Source organism: Eublepharis macularius, chromosome 4, assembly GCF_028583425.1.
Source record: "Eublepharis macularius isolate TG4126 chromosome 4, MPM_Emac_v1.0, whole genome shotgun sequence".
NCBI lineage: Eukaryota > Metazoa > Chordata > Lepidosauria > Squamata > Eublepharidae > Eublepharis > Eublepharis macularius.
Genome location: NC_072793.1, coordinates 47,691,000 through 47,697,264, shown reverse-complemented (window position 1 = coordinate 47,697,264; position 6,265 = coordinate 47,691,000). Strand labels below are relative to the sequence as shown.

The 6,265-nt window shown below is 51.0% G+C and overlaps 1 protein-coding gene across 2 annotated transcripts in view; it reads left to right on the top strand.

Annotated features, from left to right (window-relative positions):
- Positions 1–3,633: 3,633 nt before the first annotated feature.
- The window catches only part of ADGRL1 (adhesion G protein-coupled receptor L1), a 152,568-nt gene continuing 149,936 nt past the window's right edge, over positions 3,634–6,265 (top strand). For both annotated transcript variants that reach the window (XM_054977129.1, XM_054977128.1), the window contains exon 1: positions 3,634–3,959. The gene's annotated coding sequence lies outside the window, so the exon portion shown is untranslated. The remainder of the gene's footprint in view (positions 3,960–6,265) is intronic.

Below are 6,265 nucleotides of genomic sequence, written 5' to 3'. Positions count from 1 at the left end.
ATGAAACTGAGAGGCTCAGTGGTAGAGCATGGTTGCACGCATAAGGACCCAGGTTTAATCTCTGCACTGCCAGTTAAAAGTATTTGAAGTAGCAAGTCATGGGAATGTTACGCACTCATTTCACCTTCTTTTTCCAAGAGTGTGCGTTGGTATAGAAAATCTTCCTTCCTCACCCAATACCAGCGGCAAATGCGATCTGCCATAATCAGCTTGCTGCATTCATTTGAGCATGGTGCAAGGTTAAGCATTTTTATAGTGGATCCTGCACTCTAGTAAGGATGCAGCCATATCACTAAGGGCAATAGTGTTTATTTAGTACCCTTGAATCAGTGGGTGGATTTATTTCCATTAAAGAGGCTGGGCTATTATGGATATCCAGGTCGGCCCAATCAATCAATAGGCAAGGCACTGTGGTTTGATGGAACCCAAGTCTACGTCACTGTCTTCGTGGCACTACACTCCATACTTTATGGAATGTGGCTAAATCACTTTCATGCTATAAATTAGGAAACTAACAAAGAGGCTTTCCATGGTCATAGATCCAGAGGAGTTAGTCGTGTTAGTCTGTAGTAGCAAAATAGTAGAGTCCGGTAGCACCTTTAAGACTAAAGGTGCTACTGGACTCTTTACTATTTAACAAAAAGGCTTTGAAGATAAACCAGTTTTTGCAGCATAAGATTCATGATCCAGAGCCCACGTCTTCATATGCATCAACTGAAATTAAACAAATGTGTTAGTCTTTATGATTTCGCAAGCCTCTCTTTGTTATTGTGGCGGCAGCAAATTAACATGGCTGTCTGGCATTTGTCAGTATAAAGGGTATATTTAAGACTGTGCACAGGGGACATTTATTTTTCTCATTATTACTGCAATCATATGCACACTTACTTTGCTGTAAACTCCATTAAATCCAAAGGAAAAGAACTCATTTTAAAGTACATATGCATAGGATTGTACTGGTAGTTTGTTTTTACTCATTTCATTTCTTGACCAGCAAGTACCTTGTTTTGTTTGTGTTCTTTGCTTGTGATGCAATGATTTTGATTAATGTTTCCTGTGTGTGTAGTATATGTGAACAGGGAGGGTTCAAAATGACTTAAAGGTACTTTCAAAGCCATTACAAAGTCTATGATTTAGAAGTGTCTTAACACTCCCCTAGGCTTTGTCATAGCATGTTGTCTAGAGGAAACATCTGGATTGTTATGGGACGGATTTTAATGTACAACAGGCACCTAAAATATCCTATGCTTCAAAAATGCCAGTCTAAACCATGAGTCACTGTAATTCCTACCTCCTTGTGGAGGAACTGAGGTTAGTTGAATTTGGGAGCAATCTTAAGCAGCAGGGCTGGCCTTAGTACATGGTGAGGTGGACCACAGCTGCCAGAACCTGTGGCTTCTGGTGGAACCCACTACTGCTGACCCCTTACTCATGCATCTCCTCTGATACCTGCACTCACACCCTTCCACTCCCTGCTTGTGAACACTTTGAAGATAACCACACATCCTGGCATAGCGCTAAACTGAAATCGTGCTAGGAAGACGCTATCGTTCTGACAGTTTAGCGCTATGCCAGGGGCGTGTGGATTCAGCCTTTGTCACCTCTGCTCCCAGCTGCATATGCTGCCTAGCACTGCTGGAGGAGAGCATGTGGGTGGTGCATAAAACACCAGCATTCCTGATGGCCATGGCAGTGGCACTTCTAGCTACACCCAGCACCATTGGGGAAAGGGCGTACAGGCAGTGTGGGGAGCTGTGACTGCTGGTGGTGGGAGAGCTTTCCAAAGAGCAGAGTGGGCAAAGGAAGGGTGCACAGACAGGTAGGGGCACATGGGTGGGAGGACAAGAAAGGGAGCCTAGTAGTGAGCACGGGTGTGTGTGTATGTGTGTGAGCACTCTCTGTCCAGGGATCTCCAAAACATGCAACTGGCCCTACTAAGCCAGTCTACTCAAAAGCAAGCCCCATGTTCTTCAGTGGGGCTAGTGTTAGTCTTCCTCTTGACAGCAAATGCCTTTGCATTAATCCAGAATTAATTCTTCCTTCCAGTTGCTAGCATTCCCTTGACTGTACAATTTGTCATCTGTTGTCCATTAATTGCTATGCAATGTTGCAGGATAAAGTGATCCAGAACAGGTTTTCTTTTTATTCCTGCATCTGTTCAGTCCCACAACTTGGAATCTGAAACAGGTTTTGCCTTCTTCTGCCACCCATTCAGGTCTTACTGCCAGGAGTATGAATGAGTCCAGCCCAGCTTTTGCCTCCACCCTCTTGCCAACCAAGTGCCTCTGCAAGAGTGCCCTCAAAGTCCTCCCAGGACTTACCCATTCTTCATGATCTGCTAGAAGAAGCTGTGGTCTACTTAGATCCAATTCTAAGTCTGTCTCCCTGTCCCTGCCATTCTCCAATTTGGAAAATCCAGACTTAGGAGTGAACGTTCCCTCTGAGTGTTCTTCCACCGCATATCTGAGCCATTCAATTCACTCGGAGGTATAACTCTATGTTCCTACAGGGCATTTCTCCTCCAGCACCTTTCCATCACTCCCCAGCCTACCTTTACCATTCCGTGTTTTTCGTCTGTCCAGGTTTATCCATCCCCAGCCCTGCACTAGATCTTCCCTCCACCCTGCTTCTAAGTGTGTGTTCTCCAGGCTTCTCCGTTCTCGGATGCATTCATGCTATTCTTTCCTTCCAAACTGAATGTCCCCCACCTCCGTTCCGCTCCAGATTTTCCTTCCTGTATTATGGATGTGTGCATCGCCCCCGCCCCGCCAGCCTCCCAGGTGTACCCATCCCTTCTGGAATCCGCTCCGGTGTTTCCCTGCTGCCTTCCTTAGCTCTGAATGGAAGTGGCCGTCTTGTGGCTGCTGCCGCCTCCCGGTCCCAGGCGTGCAGAGAGCGAGCTTCCCTCCGAGCATCCTTGCTGGAGGTTCCTGGCTCTGCGGCCACGGATCTAGCAGAGGGCTCCGGGAGGGACAGGGCTGCAGTTGCTTCTGGTCCGATTCCTGCCCCCCCGCGCCCCGCTTCTAGTCGCCTAAGCGTCTTTTGCAATCACTTCTCCGCCGCGCCTTGGCCAGGCTGCCGGGAGGGACGTCCCCAAGGAAGAGGCGAGTGGGGCCCGATTCTTTGCAAAGGAGAAGCCGGCGGGCAGCCAAAGCCCTCCCGCCATGGGGCCGCTCGGCCGCTAGAGCTCGCCAAGCGCGGGGTGGCGGCCCGGCCTGGCTGGAGCCCCGAGTGCCGGCGGATCGCTCCCCGGACGGCGAGCGCGCGTGTGCGTGTTTGTGTGCGCCGGGCGGGGGGAGCAGAGGAACGAAGAGACGAGCGGGCAGACGGGCCCCCACCCCGCCGTCGTCGCCCGCGCGCGCGCGCGTGAGGGAGTGAGTGTGTGCGATCGGGGGGTGGATCTTGGGCTGCTCGCATCCCCCGTCTTCAAAATGCACGGACTGCCTTCCACGGATGGATATATTTTAAGACTTCCTTTCGCATTGCTAGGCGAGGCGGGTCGCCTGCTGGAGGCGTCCGCCAGTGACATCTCCTCGGGGGAAGGAGGGCTCTGATTCGGCCCCTTCCCTTTCCTTCTCTCCTTTTCCTCCTCCCCCTCCTTCTGCTGTTTTGGGAGGGGGCAGCTGCAAACAACACACAAAAATAGGGACGGAGCTTGATTTCTATCAGACCCCCCCTTGCTCTCTTTGCCCCCCTCCTGCTTTAATTCGCCGCCCCTCCGGGAACAAAACAATACAGAACCAGGACGCTTCGTTGTGTATGTGTGTCTCCCCCCGCCACGTTTTTGTGAAATTGACGCCCCAAGGGGGAGCGATCGGAAGAAGATCGAGATCGCGCATCACGCATCCGATTGCCTCGTGCTTCCTAATACCTGCGGGGGCTCAAGCCCTGCCGTCTTGGCGGCAGGATGGATTAGGGATCCCTGAATGGAGGAACCCGACGGGACTGGATCGCAGAAGGTAAGAACGGGGGCTTTCGGCCTGAGAGGGTCGCGCGTGGGGTTGGTGGGGCTTGAAGCGGTGAGCCTTGCCCGCCCCACCTCCCTCATCGCTGACCCTATTGGCCTCGGAAATCTGCATAAATCGGCTCGATGGCGAGTCGGGGGGGGGGAGTGTCGGTGGATCTTGGCAAGCTTTTGAGAGGGACAGAGAGGCGGCTGTTTAAGGAACAAGCCCTGCGCTCCCCCCCCCCCCCCCCGTGGCTTGGGTGCCGCTGGACCTGGATTCGCGTCTCTCACAGACTGGCTTTCCTTGCGCCACAGAGGCTTAAATGGGCGGGGGGGGGATGTTGCTGACTGGACTGTGATGCTGGGAGGAAGGGACCGTTTCCTCTCTCCGTCGCCCCCGCCCCCATACATTTTCTCCAGGGATTGTGTGATCCGGCTTGCAAAGACTCTGCAAATTAGGCTCTTTTTCACGTACGGAGGAGGCGGCCGCTTGCCCTCCCCATGGTCTCTGCATGTACCCAAGACAAAGCCAGCTGCAAAAAAAATGCCCCTTCCCGCCGTTACTGCGGTATTCCACCCCCCGGCCGCTTTTGTATATATGTGCGTGTGCAAGAAAGGGAAAAATTACCCTTAAGATACCGTAATGCACAAAGAGGAGGGCAGGGCTGTTTCTTGAGATCTTGTCTCTGGTCCTATCCTCGCCCTCCCCCTCTTCGGTCAATTTTGCTGCAGGGAAAAAAATAGCCGGAACTAGGACAAGATCGCGGCAGCTGCCCCTTTAGCGTCTCCCGCCCCCCACCCCAGTTCCCCGATACGTGTTTTTATGTAACAAGCAGGCTTTAGAGGAGGCGGGGGGAGGCATACACACACGCGCAAATCTGCCCCCCCCGTACAATTTCAAGATGGGAGAAGGATGCGGGCGGAATGGTTAATCAGGATGGGGGTGCGCATGGGCTTGTTGTGATGGCTCTTGGGTTGTGCCATCCACCCCCCTCAGTGCCCACCCCGGTCTCCGCCCCCGTGGCCGAGCGCATCGCTTTGGGGGCGGGCTGCTGTGCCCCTTACTTCACCTCGGGCCGGGCCCTTCTGAAGCAGCCTCCCTTTGGGGGTTGGAGGGTCCGCGGAGGATGTGCTTGAGGGTCCGATCCAGTAGGCTCTGGGGCCTGATCTCAGTTCTGTTCCTTCTCTCAATCAAGCCTCGGTGTGTTTACCTGCTGCCCCCTTATAATGACTTCTGATTCGCATTGACCGTAGGAAGGCCTGCAGAGAATTTGGAGAAGGGATGGTCCAGAGGAAATGGATGAAAGCCCTTAAACGAATGCTTCCACATTCATAGCTCTCGCTTCTCATCAAAGCAGAGTGCTGGAGAAGATACGGGGAATTGGGTTCTGGTTTTAAACCACTGGTTTAAAACGATCAGCTCCCAAACTAGGTTGGTGGAGAAGCAGGGTGGGTAGATTGATGATTGCTGCAAACCATTTTGATTTTAAATTCTTTAGGGAGGTGGGAGGTAAGGAGGTGGGGTTTGAACAGGTCCAGACTTATAGCAGTATGGTGTGGTCTCTTTCTTCAGCTGGAAAATGAAACAGGTTGGGGTCAGAATATTCCTTACACCTCAGGGAAAGGAGATAAACAGAAAGGGGGCTGGTGCGTGATATTGAAAATATTGTGTGATATTTCATGATGTTGAAAACAGGTTAAGCCCCTGAACATTTTGTATTGGGTATGAGTGTGTGTCTCTGTATGTATGTGTGTGCATGCATAGAGATGGAATGATCAGCCAGAGAGAGAAAGGGGGAGGCAGTGGATGGACAGAAAGAGTGAAATTTAGGTTACAGGAGAATGGATGATCAAATAAAAAATCTGTTAGTAATCACTCTGTTGGCCTCATTTTCTTCTCCTCAAAATTATCTTGAATAAGCCCCCTCCACACCTCCCATTTTCCTGTAGTATCTTTCTGCTTACAAATGGTACTTGAAAGGTCTTCCCCTCTGCCGTGCCCCCTCCTTGCGTCTTCTGATGGTGTTGGTTTGCTTGGCTAATGTGGGCAAGCCAAAAGATGTAAAATAATTACTTTGGGAAAACCTAATATGAGGTTTTGTTAAAAGAAATAATGCACAGGTAGGCAATAGGATTTGGCCTTGCTTTATGAAACTGTCTCCTTTTAGAACTTGAAGAAGAAGGCAGGCAATTTTGTTCTATGAATGAAAGATTTTCATTGTGGCCTGGATTCCACCCCCCCTTCTGTCTTTTCTTTCCTGCCTCGCTTTCCATCTTTGAGCAGAAAAAGGGGGAGAGTCATTGCTAAGATCCATAAGA